The following is a 15,791-nucleotide window of genomic DNA, read 5'->3' as shown; positions in this document are numbered from 1 at the left end:
CAATAATGAGTAGTAATTATGTATGGTTATCATGTATCATACATGTCATTTAGGTATGCATACTTTACAAACACACATTTTATTTCTGTAGATCTCAAAATCTATATAGAGTTGAATTCGGAAGATTACATACACCTTAGCCAACTACATTTCAACTCAGTTTATCACAATTCCTGACATTTAATCTCAGGAAAAAGTCCCTGTTTTAGGACAGTTAGGAGCACCACTTTATTTTAAGAATGTGAAATGTCAGAATAATTGTAGAGAGAATGATTTATTTCAGCTTTAATTTCTTTCATCACATCCCCAGTGGGTCAAACGTTTCCATTAACTCAATTAATAAATCACTTACTTTTGAAGATCTTCCACTGTTTGCAATCGCAAGGGTCCCAGTTACAACATGAATGGTATTTTTGTTAGATAAAATCCTTCTTTATATCCCAAAAAGTGAGTTTATTTGGCACCATCGATTTCAGTAATCCACTCATTCAGCATTCAGAAAAAGGAGTCCAAAAAGCTACTGCTAAACTTCGTCCAAACAAGTAAAATTACGATTCATTTAATCCTCAGGTACTATAAAATGTAAATAAACGATAATATTTAATAAGGAAAATTAGTATGTTCAATAGGAAAGAAAAATAAATAGGTGCGGGCCCTCTCCCTCATCCGCCAAAGACTGATATTGTTCCGGTGCTCTTCTCACCAAAACTGAAAATTCTTGCTTGTTTTTCAAAAAACAAGCCTGAAACCTTGATTAAAGACTGTTGACATCTAGTGGAAGCCATAGGAATTGCAATCTGGGAGACGGATTTACATAGGACCATAGCATTCCATTATAAGAGCCTGGGACCTCAAAATAAAAAACTTCCACTTGTTTTTTCTTCGGATTTTCGCATGCCATATCAATTCAAATCTTCAAAGTGTTTTCCATCCAATGCTACCAATTATATGCATATCCTGGCTTCTGGCCCTGAGTAACAGGCAGTTTACTTTGGGCACATCAGTCAAGCGTAAATTCAGGAAACTAGACCCTATCCCAGAAAGGTTTTAACCAGCACAGTTGGATTAAAATATGGTCAAATGTATTTAAACAAATGAGAAAAGAATCATGTCAAAAGTATTGTGAGCAATTACTTCACATGAAATGTATTCGAGATGAAACTGATTAGGTTTGGTGAAAAAGTTACTGTAATTTTGTGTTTTACTTAGTCAATTGAAAATGTTGTTAATGTTTTGAAAAAACAGCCTTTTTGATGATCTGTTTTGAGTTTTGTACTAAGAGTCGTGAACTCTTACCACATACTTGTGAAGATAGTACCAAAGCAATAAACAAAACTAACAGCAGTGTTACAGACAGGAGATTTGTGTGTGTGTCTCATCAACACATCAACAAGGTCCCTCTTTAGCTCCACTCAGATTGTCCACGACCTAACCCGAGGGTTGGAAGTAACCCCAAATTAACCATGATCCCAAGAGTTCCCCTGAGAGATCCGTTCCTGCCCCCCCCCCCACACAGCCCCCTACTAACCCCCTAACCTCCTGTCTTCCCCCCTGAGACGGATGGGATGGGAGAGGGACTGAAAGGAGATCACCCACATTGTACTACACAGCTCAGCATTGAAAACAAGCTGTGTGTTGTCTGAGGGAGAAGTTAAGGTTCTGCGAGACATCCTCACTTACTTAAACCCAGTGAAACCTCCCCCCTCCTAACAATAAAACCCCAAAGAGAAAAAAAAGAGCGAGAAGAAATAAAGAAAGAAATAGAAAGAAAAAAAGGAATTTGGAAGAGATACTATTACAACCCCCTGCATTCCACTCGTCACAGGCGTGGGAGTTAAATATTTTTCCAAACCCTGCAATGGACTTGTCCCCCCACTTCACTCCCTCATTTTTCCATTGCGGATGCTTTAAAAGTTGCACTTCAGGATTTTAAGCAAAACAAATGTCTAATAGGTTGCACAAATTGGATTTGTGACATATGAGACAAATTGCAAAATTTGTATGATATCATACAAATGGAAAAATTCATAACATATCACACAAAATGGACGACATAATACACAATTGGATAGCATAGACAAAAAACGGGGACCCGTTTTGGCACATGAGCACCACTTTCAAAACTACTGTCTCGTCGCAGGCATGGCCGTTGAAACCCAGACAGAGATAGGCCAATGATATTATGCTGAAGTTAGAGAGAGAATTTTTAAGAGATGCATATCAAGACTCCTTTCCAAATGTCACCCTATTCCATAATAATTGAATGTATAAAACATTGCTCTTTCCATGACATAGACTGACTAGGTCAATCCAGGTGAAAGCTATGATCCCTTATTAAATCCACTTCCATCCGTGTAGATGAAGGGGAGGAGACGGGTTAAAGAAGGATTTTTAAGCCTTGGGACAATTGAGACATGGATTGTTTTTGTGTGCCATTCAGAGGGTGAAATAGCAAGACAAAAGATGTAAGTGCCTTTGAACAGGGTATGGTAGTAGGTGCCAGGCGCACTGGTTTGAGTGTGTCAAGAACTTCAACACTGCTAGGTTCTTCACGCTCAACAGTTTCCTGTGTGTATAAAGAATGGCCCACCACACAAAGGACATCCAGCACCCTTGTGGAATGCTTTCAACACCTTGTAGAGTCCATGCCCCGATGAGGGCAAAAGGGGGTGCAACTCAATATCAGGAAGGTGGTCCTCATGTTTTGGACACTCAGTATACATTGCACTACCTTTGACCAGTGCCCAAAGACCTCTGCTATTCAGTACTCACATTCCTTTAATTTACATTTTTATATAACACTAATATGTGAGAACAATATTCTTTCTTAATTAACAAATGTTTCATTTTGTCTTTATAATAACCTACATATTGGTGTGCCTCACAGAGAGGAGTTGAACATTTGCAATGGCGCCATGCAATGTACCCTGGACTGAAGAGGCAGACACATAGGAGAAATGTGTTAATACACATTTCACGAGGTTGAATTATCGCAAAAATATGTTCAATTGCTCATTGGACAGAAGATAACCTACCGCGTTATGACATTGGCCAGAATGGAAATATAACATGTATGATAGAGGTTGTCGCCATCTAAAAGTCGTATTCCTATTAACTTCCATTGTAGTGAGAGCGGTTTTATCTCAGTGCTACGTTATACCGGCCGAATTTCTGACTGCTTGAATGACAAAATATCGGAAACACATGAAAACATGAATTGACCCAGGGAATCGGTATGAACATCACTCAGAGATGCACAAAAACAATATAAAGCCTTGGTTTCATGCATGTTAACATCAGAAGCCTCCGCCCTAATTTTGTTTTACTCACTGCTTTAGCACACGCCACCAACCCTGGTGTCCTTGCTATGTCTGAATCCTGGCTTAGGAAGGCCACCAAAAATTCAGAGATTTCCATACTGCCAAAGTGGGAGGAGTTGTAATATACTGCAGGGATAGCCTGTAAATTTCTGTCATACGTTCCAGGTCTATACCTAAACAGTTCGAACTTCTAATTTTAAAAATGAATCTCTCCAGAAATAAGTATTTCGCTGTTGCCGCCTGTTATCGACCCCCCTCCGCTCCCCATCGAGCTTCAGAGTTCGTTCTGTTAGGTGAATATCCCTAAACTGGGATATGCTTAACACCCCGGCAGTCCAACAATCTAAGCTAGATGCCTTCAATCTCACACAAATCATCAAGGAACCCACCAGGTACAACCCTAAATCCGTAAACATGGACACCCTCATAGACATTATCCTGACCAACTTGCCCTCCAAATACACTTCTGCTGTTTTCAATCAGGATCTCAGCGATCACTGCCTCATTGCCTGTATCCGCTATGGATCCGCGATCAAACAACCACCCTTCATCACTGTCAAACACTGCCCAAAACACTTCTGCGAGCAGGCCTTTCTAATCGACCTGGCCCGGGTATCCTGGAAGGATATTGACCTCATCCCGCCAGTCGAGGATGCCTGGTCGTTCTTTAAAAGTAATTTCCTTACCATCTTAGATAAGCATGCCCCTTTCAAAAAATGCAGAACTAAGAACAAATATAGCCCTTGGTTCACTCCAGACTTGACTAACCTTGACCAGCACAAAAACATCCTGTGACGGAATGCAATAGCATTGAATAGTCCCCGCGATATCAGTCAGTCAGCGAGATATCAGTCAGTCAGCGCAGTCAGTCAGGAAAGCAAAGGCTAGCTTTTTCAAGCAGAAATTTGCATCATATAGCTCTAACTCCAAAAGGTTTTGGGACACTGTAAAGTCCATGGAGAAGAAGAGCACCTCGTCCTAGCTGCCCACTGCACTGAGGCTAGGTATCACGGTCACCACCGATAAATCCATGAAAATCGAAAATTTCAATAAGCATTTCTCTACGGCTGGCTATGTCTTCTTCCTGGCTACTCCAACCCGTCAACAGCTCCGCAGGTCATCTATAAGTCTATGCTAGGTAAAGCTCCGCCTTATCTCAGTTCACTGGTCACGATAACAACACCCAGCCATAGCGCACTTTCCAGCAGGTATATCTCACTGATCATCCCCAAAGCGTTTTCTTCCGTTTCTCTGCTGCCAGTGACTGGAACGAATTGCAAAAATCGCTGAAGCTGGAGACTTTTATTTCCCTCACCAACTTTAAACATCAGCTATCTGAGCAGCTAACCGATCGCTGCAGCTGTACACAGTCCATCTGTAAATAGCCCACCCAATCTACCAATCTACAAAATAGCCCACCCATCCCCATACTGTTTTTATTTACCTTTCTGCTCTTTTGCACATCAATATCTCTACTTGCACATCATCATCTGCTCATTTATCACTCCAGTGTTAATCTGCTAAATTGTGATTTTTCGCTACTATGGCCTATTTATTGCCTACCTCCTCATGCCTTTTGCACACACTGTATATAGACTTTATTTTTTTTCTACGGTGTCATTGACTTGTTTATTGTTTTATTGGCTTATATATTGCTTATTCCATGTTATTCCATGTGTAACTGTGTGTTGTTGTCTGTGTCACACTGCTTTGCTTTATCTTGGCACGGTCGCAGTTGTAAATGAGAATTTGTTCTCAACTAGCCTACCTGGTTAATTAAATAAAGGTGAAATAAAAAAATAACATTCAAAATAGGTGAATCTTTACTTTAAAGCCCAGCCCATTCCATCCGAGCATTGAACGCTGGGCCTCTGCCGGCTCATTGATCTACGTGTATGGTTTCCTTAAACGCCAACTCTTGACGATTGTTTGCCATCCCACTAAATAAGTAAAACATGGCCTTCTTTTTATAACATGGAGGTGTGGGAAGAATGGGTGGCGAGGCGGAGGAGGAGGAATGAGGAGGATGTGATTGGAGGGACCTGTTTGTCACGGTTTGTCCAAACAAAGAAGAGTGAGGAGAGTTATGGGTAGACGGGGCCAGGCTCTGATAAGCCCTACATAGGACCACGCCCTCCAGGCAGACTCTCAGTCAAACACCAACAATGCTGTTTACTCTGCAGAAATACCTCCAACTTGGAGTCATTTCCTTCCCTAGGAGAGAGAGAGAAAGCGAGAGAGACATACAGATAGTGTGTGTGTGAGAGAGAGAGGGGGGGGGGGAGAGAGAGAGATAGACAGTGTGTGTGTTTGTGTGTGTGTGAGAGAGAGAGACAGAGAGAAAGAGAGAGAGAGAGAGAGAGAGAGAGAGAGAGAGAGAGAGAGAGAGACAGAGACAGAGAGAGAGAGCATAAGAACAGAAGTGAAGAAGAAAGACTGATTAATCCTCTCTTTCTTGGTGTTCTCTTCTTTGGGTCTTTGATTGAACCACTCCTTTGCTCTCTTTCTCTTTCCATCTCAGAGGTGGTTTGATGTTGTATTCTTCCCATCAATGACACGAGAGGTGATAAGGGAACTTATAAGACATGTAGAGAGAAAAAGAAAGAGATAGTCAAAAAGAGAGTGAGAGAGAGAGAGAGAGAAAGGTTCCCGAAATTCTGAAGCAGCAAGAACAACAGCAGAGCTCCTGATAAAAGTATCACATTTTTTCAAACTTTTTTCTGATATTGAATTGACAATAACAAACAATAAACAAACCAGAGACCAAACTGACCATCTTTACAGTACAGAACAGTAAGGACTTGAAGGAAATGTTTATTTATTCATTTATCTGTGATGTGTAGAGGAGGCATGTCGAATTTAAAAATAAATCACTTTTACCACTTAGGGATTGAACGTTAATTATAAAAAGGGTTACATGGAGAAAGTCGGACCTCTCTGAAATGAAAATGGATGGCCCTCTCTTCAGCAAAACATATTTGACCTAAACCCTTGATGAATGCTTGAAAAATAAAAACAAGTGACCCTCCCCATTCCCAAAATAATAATTTAAACAAAGTGGATAGCAGAGAACATGTCTACCATTTTCCCTCACTTCTTGGACAGACCAGAGACTTAGATATGCAGTTTTAGAAACTGTTCTTCCTGGTGTAAGCATTACATGGCAAGACATTCTGATAGCGCACAGGGCTGCGGGCCAGAAGGTTGTGGGTTCGCAGACCACTGTGGACAAGAGTAGAGGGGCAAAATCTCTTATATAGTAAAAGCATTGCATGCATCTATCATCGAAAATAATTGCCTTTCATGAAAATGGCATGCAGTTCTATGTAATTTTACATAGTAGAGGAATCTTTTTTGAATATCACACAAATTCCCCAAATTACAAGCTAAGAATGGACAGCGAGATAGGCCTATGTGTTAATCTTATGTTATTTTGCCAATGCCAGATCAGTGTGTCTTGTTTGCAACAAAACTGTCACTATTAGCAATTAATTCAATCTGACATGTCATTAGGAATCTGAGCATGATACTTTCAAAAGTTAGGCCAACCTTTCCACCCCAGACAGAGTAGACCTACCGACCCAGAAAAAATGTAAGCTTTAACTGCTGGCTACTCTTCTTCTATGGCTTCTAACCCAAGGAGAGAAGGTCACAAGTGTTTCTGTTTCAAAGCTGTCTGGGTTTCAATATCTTCTATTGTACAGAAAGTGAACAGCTTAATCAATTGATAGTGACAGAATTAGATTACTTCACAAGTAAAGTCAGCCTCTGAATGCCCAATAAGAATTAACAATCCTATTTCCATATGCATCGGAGTAACGTCTTTCCCAAGTATTTTACAGCTTGTTTCTGGCGTAGTATATTGCGAACCAAAGCGCGGTTATATTTACTTATATTTATATATTTATTTAACTAGGCAAGTCAGTTAAGAACAAATTCGTATTTGTTCTTAACTAACTGTCTACCAGGGAACAGTGGGATAACTGCCTTGTTCAGGGGCAGAACAACAGAGTTTCACCTTGTCAACTCGGGGATTCGATTCAGCAAACTTTCGTTTAATGGCCCAACGCTCTACCTGCCGCCCTGAATATATAAAGTTGTAGATCACTTTATATAATTGGATCCGTTTTATCTTCATCAAAATCTTAAGCTAATCAACAGTAGGTCTGTGCTTTTTGCCATTTTCTTTAATAAAAGGTGACGTACTCTCATACCCCTCAATTTGAGTCTTGGTTTTTAACTTAGCCTACCTTCTAGTCAGTGAAGGGCTGTTATTTAAAGAGTGCATAGTGAATGGAGGAATTGACCAACACATCTATGGATATAGCAGCCTATAGCCTAATTTCATCTTTCAAACAGGTAGGACTACCTCTTATTTCTTGAATAGAAAGAAATAGGCTCCAACACAAAGCACTCTTGTTGTTAGTAAAGTCTAATGAAAATGAAGAAGGTTGAAATGAATTATGCCTACTCGAATTTGCCAACTTTCAGCACCATGAGCTGTCCATTTCCAATTGATTGTGCTGCAGCTGCTGCTTCAAGTTTCAGCACCACAATGTAAGTTTTTCAAATCTGGCTTATTGTGAGTTCAATAACTCTGATAAATACATCAACGTCAAGAAACATATTGTTTTTTAAATAAAATCTATTATATATATAGTAGTAGCCAGCTATCAAAGTTGACCTCTGGTCCACCTCCTCATCTTAGCGCTCTCTTCAAACTGAACAGAGCATAGGTTATAGGCAATGTCCACATCAGCAAGATCAGAGTCTGGCACTTTGCAAAAGCCCTGAAAGATACTGCCCTGGACCGGACCCTCTCCAATACTCACACCAAGCCCAGAACTACAAAAGTCCCAGGGCTCCTCCTCAACATCCAAAGAGCCCCAAGCCACAGAGGGCCCAAGTCCCCACTGGCCCCAGGACCAGTCACCATAATGCTCTTGGTCCTCATGCCCCCTCATGAGTCATCCCTGGCAGAGCACCCAGCCAGCCACAACGGGCAGTACAGAAGAACAGCTACTCAGCATTGACCGCAACATGATCCTCAGCACAGGACAACCAGAGCCAGATAAGAGACCTGTTGGCTCTAATCTGCTATAAAATACAAATATTGAACTAAAACACACATACACGACACATGGCATCCAGGGTAACGTGTCTAGGCTATGTAGCCTAGATAATAAAGAGAGAGAAAGAACATTTCACTAACTATTATCATTAAAGAAGGTTTAAAACATGTTTATTATATTTAATCCCCATAGCCTGTTATAACACATGACAAAAGCCACAATGATGATACATGTTTTCACAGCTCAAGCATTCCACATTTGAAACATAATTCGTATGTGCTGTATAAGCAGCTATAACATTCAGGGTTTGTGCTCTACAACCTTTCCTGTGAAAATCATAGACCCAGACTTTATAGATACTGTATACAGTGCATTCGGAAAGTATTCAGAGCCCTTCTCTTTTTTCACATTTTGTTACATTACATACAGCCTTGTTCTAAAATTGAGAAAGCATTGCATTGTGGGTTTTGTTGTCGACTTGAGCTGCAATAGATTCCCACAACGATTTTCACGTTGCTCCCAACCTCATTAAAATAAAAAAAATGTTCTCATCTTTATACACACACAATACCCAATAAAGCAAAAATAGGTATTTAGACATTTCTTTGCTAATTTATTACAAGTAAAAAAACAGAAATACCTCATTTATGTAAGCGTTTAGAACCTATGAGAATCGAAATTGAGAACAGGTGCATCCTGCTTCCATTGATCAATTTTGAGATGTTTCTGCAACTTGATTGGAGTCCACTAATTGATTGGACATGATTTGGAAAGGCACACACCTGTCAATATGCGGTCCCACAGTTGATAGTGCATGTCAGAGCAAAAACCAAGCCACGAGTTCAAAGGAATTGTCCGTAGAGCACCTTGATGGTATTGTGTCGAGGCACACATCTGGGGAAGGGTACCAAAACATTTCTGCAGCATTGAAGGTCCTCAAGAACACAGTGCCCTCCATCATTCTTAAATGGAAGAAGTTTGGAACCACCAAGACTCTTCCTAGAGCATTCTGCACCAATTCTGACTTGTGCTCTGATATCTGCTTCACTGATATCTGCTCTCGTAAAAGCCTGGGTTTTCTGCACATTAACACTAGAAGTTTATAACCTAAAATGGATCAAATTCAAGTGTGAGTTCACAGCTCCAATCCAAATGTGTTGGTCATTACTGAGACATGGTTGAGGAAGAGTGTTTTGAATACTGATGTTAACCTTTCTGGTCATAACATTTCTCGGCAAGACAGATCTTCCAAATGTGGGTTAGTGGCAATCTTTACCAAGGATTACCTTCAGTACTTAGTTGTCTCCACCATGCCTGTCTCCAAATAGCTCTTTGCTATCATCCTCCATCAACAATGACCTGTACCCTACCTGCCCTAAACTCTCTCCTTTCCCCTTACACTAAGTCTGAATTTGTCCTGCTAGGTGACCTAAACTGGGACATGCTTAAACCACCTGACCAAGTCCTAAAGCAATGGGACTCTTTCTCAGATTATCACCAATCCCACAAGGTATGACTCCAAACACCCAGAAAAGGCTACTCTCCTCAAAGTTATCCTCACAAATGATCCTGATAGGTATCAGTCTGGTGTTTTCTGTAATGACCTTAGTGATCACTGTTTTACAGCCTGGGTTCATAATGGCTGCTCAGTGAAACGACCTGTCCAGATTTGTCATAGACGCTTCCTAAAAAAACTTTAGTGAGCAAGCCTTCCTTCATGAACTGGCCTCTGTGAAATGGTATAGAATAAGCTTGATCCCCTCTGTCGGAGACTCTTGGACCTTCTTTTTGGATATCTTCAGTAGTATTGAACACGCCCCTATAAAGAAAATTAGAATTAAAAACAGGTTCAGCCCCTGGTTCAACTGTGATCTTGCAGAGTTACTCCACCTCAAGAATTGCTTTTGGCGAAATGCTCGGCACACACATACTCAAGCTGACTGGCTCTCGTTCAGGCAAATGAGAAATAAGTGCAATCAGGCTATCCGGAAGGTCAAAGTTAATTTAAGGAGCAGTTCTCTCTCAGTGGGTCTAACTCCAAGAAGTTCTGGAAACCGGTTAAAGACCTGGAGAATAAACCCTCCTCCTCACAGCTGCCCATGTCCCTTAAAGTTGATGATGTGGTTGTTACTGACAAGAAGCACATGGCTGAGCTCCACTTCATTAAGTCAGGATTCCTATTTGACTCAGCCATGCCTCCTTGCCCGTTCAACATTTTCTCATCCTCCACACCTTCGAATGTGACTATCCCTGATGCTCCTCCCTCTTTTTCCCCTGCCCCGCTACAAAGTTGCTCCCTGCTGGCTGTCACTGAGTCCAAGGTCCTAAAGGAGCTCCTGAAACTTGACCCCAAAAAAACGATCTGGGTCAGATGGGTTAGACCCTTTCTTCTTTAAGGTGAATGCCCCTATCATCGCCAAGCCTATTTCTGAACTTTTTAACCTGTCTTTCCTTTCCTGGGAGGTTCCCATTGCTTGGAAGGCTGCCACAGTTCATCCCTTATTGAAGAGGGGGAGATCAAGCTGATCCTAACTGTTAGAAGCCTATTTCTATTTTGCCGTGTTTATCAAAAGTGTTGGAAAAACTTGTCAATAATCAACTGACTGGCTTTTTTATGTCTATAGTATTCTCTCTGGTATGCAATCTGGTTTCCGTTCAAGTTATGGATGTGTCACTGCGACTTTAAAGGTCCTCAATGATGTAACATTGCCCTTGATTCTAAGCAATGTTGTGCTGCTATTTTTATTGACTTGGCCAAAGCTTTTGACATGGTAAACCATTCCATTCTTGTGGGCCGGCTAAGGAGTATTGGTGTCTCTGAGGGGTCTTTGGGCTGGTTTGCTAAATACCTCTCTCAAAAAGAGGGCAGCGTATAAAGTCAGTAAATCTGCAGTTTCTGTCACGCCCTGGTCAAAGTATTTTGTGTTTATCTTCATGTATTTGGTCAGGCCAGGGTGTGACATGGGTTTTTGTATGTGGTGTGTATGTAGTGGGATTGTAGCTTAGTGGGGTGTTCTAGGTAAGTCTATGGCTGTCTGAAGTGGTTCTCAATCAGAGGCAGGTGTTTATCATTGTCTCTGATTGGGAACCATATTTAGGCAGCCATATTCTTTGGTTGTGTTGTGGGTGATTGTCCTGAGTGTCTTGATGTCCTTGTGCTGTGTTAGTTGACACAAGTATAGGCTGTTTTCGGTTTTCGTTACGTTTATTGTTTTGTAGTGTTTTGTATTGATTCGTGTTACGTTTGTTTGATTAAACATGGATCGCAATCTACACGCTGCATTTTGGTCCGACTCTCCTTCACCACATGAAAACCGTTACAGAATCACCCACCACCAACGGACCAAGCAGCGTGTCAACAGGCAGGAGCCACAGGAGAGATGGACATGGGAGGACGAACTGGACGGTAAAGGACCCTGGGCTCAGCCTGGAGAATATCGCCGCCCCAAGGAAGAACTGGAGACAGCGAAAGCGGAGAGGCGCTGGTATGAGGAGGCAGCACGGCGACGCGGATGGAAGCCTGAGAGTCAGCCCCAAAAATGTCTTGGGGGGGGCTCAGGGAGAGTGTGGCAGAGTCAGGAGTCAGACCTGAGCCAACTCTCCCTGTTTATCATGAGGAGCCAAGGAGGAGACCAGAACCAGAGCCGGTGTTGGAGGTGAACGAAGCAGAGACTGTGAAGGAGTTAATGGGGAAATTGGAGGAGAGAGAAATGAGGGAGTTGCTGTGTTGGTGCTTTTTGCATGGAATTCGCCCGACGGAACGTGTCGGGGATTTGATGGCACCTGGGTCAGCGCTCCATACTCGTCCTGAGGTGCGTGTTAGTCGGCTGGTGAAGTTGGTGCCAGCCTCACGCATCAGGCCTCCTGTGCACATCCCTAGCCTTGCACGTCTGGTGCCAGCACTGCTCTCAAGATCTCCAGTATGCCTTCACGGTCTAGCCCATCCTGTGCCACCTCCACACACCAGTCCTCCGGTAGCAGCTCCCCACACCAGGCTTCCTGGCGCCGCCAGTGCCGCCAGTCTGCCCAGCGCCGCCAGTGCCCCCAGTCTGCCCAGCGCCGCCAGTGCCCCCAGTCTGCCCAGCGCCGCCAGTGCCCCCAGTCTGCCCAGCGCCGCCAGTCTGCCCAGCGTCGCCAGTCTGTCAGGATCAGTTAGATCCGCCAGTCAGCCAGGATCCGCCAGTCTTCTAGGATCCACCAGTCTGCCAGGATCCGCCAGAAGTGCCAGTCTGCCAGGATCCGCCAGAAGTGCCAGTCAGCCAGGATCTGCCAGATCTGCCAGTCGGCCAGGATCTGCCAGTCGGCCAGGATCTGCCAATCGGCCAGGATCCGCCAGTCAGCCAGGATCTGCCAGTCAGCCAGGAACTGCCGGAGCCACCAGCCAGCCAGGATCTGGTAGATCCATCAGCCAGGACCTGCCAGAGGTGCCAGTCGGCCTCTCACTCCCAGGAGGTTCCTCTGCCGGAACCACCAGCCAGCCAGGATCTTCCTCCTCACTCCCTGAGCTTCCTCTCACTCCCGAGCTCCTCTCACTCCTCTCACTCCCGAGCTTCCTCTCACTCCCGAGCTTCCTCTCACTCCCGGGCTTTCTCTCACTCCCGAGCTTCCCCTCAGTCCCGAGCTGCCTCAGTCCCGAGCTGTCCTTCAGTCCCGATCTGCTCCTCAGTCCAGTGGGGTTCTGGGTGAGGACTACTAGGCCATGGTCGGCGGCGAGGGTGGACTATTCAGGGACGTGAGGAGAGGGGACTGGGACATTGATTGAGTGGAGTCCACGTCCCGCGCCGGAGCCGCCACCATGGACAGACGCCCACCCGGACCCTCTCTATTGTTTTGAGGTGCGTTCGGGAGCCGTGGTCGAAGTATTTTGTGTTTATCTTCATGTATTTGGTCAGGCCAGGGTGTGACATGGGTTTTTGTATGTGGTGTGTATGTAGTGGGATTGTAGCTTAGTGGGGTGTTCTAGGTAAGTCTATGGCTGTCTGAAGTGGTTCTCAATCAGAGGCAGGTGTTTATCGTTGTCTCTGATTGGGAACCATATTTAGGCAGCCATATTCTTTGGTTGTGTTGTGGGTGATTGTCCTGAGTGTCTTGATGTCCTTGTGCTGTGTTAGTTGACACAAGTATAGGCTTGATTAAACATGGATCGCAATCTACACGCTGCATTTTGGTCCGACTCTCCTTCACCACATGAAAACCGTTGCAGTTTCAGCCACTGCCTGTCACCAAGGGACTAACCCAAGGCTCAATCCTAGGCCCCACGCTCTTCTCAATTTACATCAACAACATAGCTCAGGCAGTAGGAAGCTCTCTCATCCATTTATATGCAGATGCTAGTCTTAAACTCAGCTGGCCCATCCCCGGATTTTGTGCTAAATGCTCTATCCTTCTTCTGAACACCTCCAAAACAAATGTCATGTGGTTTGGTAAGAAGAATGCCCCTCTCCACACCGGTGTGATTACTACCTCTGAGGGGCTAGAGCTTGAGGTAGTCACCTCATACAAGTACTTGGGAGTCCTTCTCTCAGCACACATCAAAGCTGCAGGCTAAAGTTAAATCTAGACTTGGTTTCTTCTATCGTAATCGCTCCTCTTTCACTCCTGCTGCCAAACTAACCCTGATTCAGATGACCGTCCTACCCATTACGGAGACTTAATTTATAGATTGGCAGGTAAGGATGCTCTCGAGCGGCTAGATGTTCTTTACCATTCGGCCGTCAAATTTGCCACCAATGCTCCTTATAGGACACATCACTGCACTTTATATTCCTCTGTAAACTGGTCATCTCTATATACCTGTCGCAATACCCACTGGTTGATGCTTATTTATAAAACCCTCTTAGGCCTCACTCCCACATATCTGAGATATCTGCTGCAGCCCTCATCCTCCACATACAACACCCGTTCTGCCAGTCACATTCTGTTAAAGGTCCCCAAAGCACACACATCCCTGGGTCGCTCGTCTTTCAGTTCGCTGCAGATAGAAACTGGAACGAGCTGCAACAAACACTCAAACTGGACAGTTTTAGCTCTTCATTCAAAGACTCAATCGTGGATACTCTTACTGACAGTTGTGGATGCTTTGCATGATGTATTGTTGTCTTGTTCTTGCCCTTTGTGCTGTTGTCTGTGCCCAATAATGTTTGTACCATGTTTCGTGCTGCTACCATGTTATTGCCTTGTGTTGCAACCATGCTGTGTTAGTGTTACTGCCTTGCTATGTTGTTGTCTTGGGTGTCTCTTTATGTAGTGTTGTATTGTCTCTCTTGTCGTGATGTGTGTTTTGTCCTATATTTATATTGTATTTATTTTCAATCCCGTCCCCACAGGAGGCCTTTGGTAGGCCGTCATTGTAGATAATAATTTGTTCTTAACTGACTTGCCTAGTTCAATAAAGGTTAAAGAAAAACATTTTAAAACATCCTGGGGAGAAGGGCCTTGGTCAAGGAGGTGACTAATAACCCAATGGGTTAAAGAGTTCCTCTGTGGAGATGAGAGAACCTTCAGAAGGACAACCATCTCTGCAGCACTCCACCAATAAGGCCTTTATGCTAGAGTGGCCACATGGAAGCCACTCCTCAGTAAAAGGCACGACAGCCCGCTTGGAGTTTGTCAAAAGGCACCTAAAGGACACTCAGACCATGAAAAACAAGATTCTCTGGTCTGATGAAACCAAGATTGAACTCTTTGGCCTGAATGCCAAGCGTCACGTCTGAAGGAAACTTGGCCCCATCCCTACGTTGAAGCATGGTGGTAGCAGCCTCATGCTGTGGGGACGTTTTTCAGTGGGCCTGCTTTTTCAGTGGTCCCCCGGGAAAACTAGTCAGGATTGGGGGAAAGAAGAAAAGAGGAAAGTACAGAGAAATCCTTGATGAAAACCTGGGCCAGGACGATCAGGACCTCAGACTGGGGTGAAGGTTCACCTCCCAACAGGACAACGACCCTAAGCACACTGCCAAGACAATGCAAGAGTAGCTTCGGGACAAGTCTCTGAGTCTCCTTGACTCGAGGCTGTAATCGCTGCCAAAGGTGTTCCAACAAAGTACTTAGTAAAGTGTCTGAATACACATGTAAATGGGATATTCCAGTTTTACATTCTTAATACATTTGCAAACATGTGTAAAGCTGTTTTTGCTGAGTCATTATAGGGTATTGTGTGATGAGGGAAAAAACTTTTAGAATATGGCTGTAACATAACAAAACATTATGGGAAGGGATCTGAATACTCTCTGAATTTTGAAATGTTATTGATTTAACTTTTATTTAACTAGGCAAGTCAGTTAATTAAGAACAAATTCTTATTTACAATGCACTGTATAGTTCAGACATGTAGTCGATGAGAATTACAAACATCCTCTCAGCAGAATTACATGGAGTTTACTGTACCCTCAATGAAAAAAAC

The sequence above is a fragment of the Oncorhynchus keta genome, chromosome 17, assembly GCF_023373465.1.
Source record: "Oncorhynchus keta strain PuntledgeMale-10-30-2019 chromosome 17, Oket_V2, whole genome shotgun sequence".
Classification (NCBI taxonomy): domain Eukaryota; kingdom Metazoa; phylum Chordata; class Actinopteri; order Salmoniformes; family Salmonidae; genus Oncorhynchus; species Oncorhynchus keta.
Note: the sequence above shows the minus strand (reverse complement) of the source record.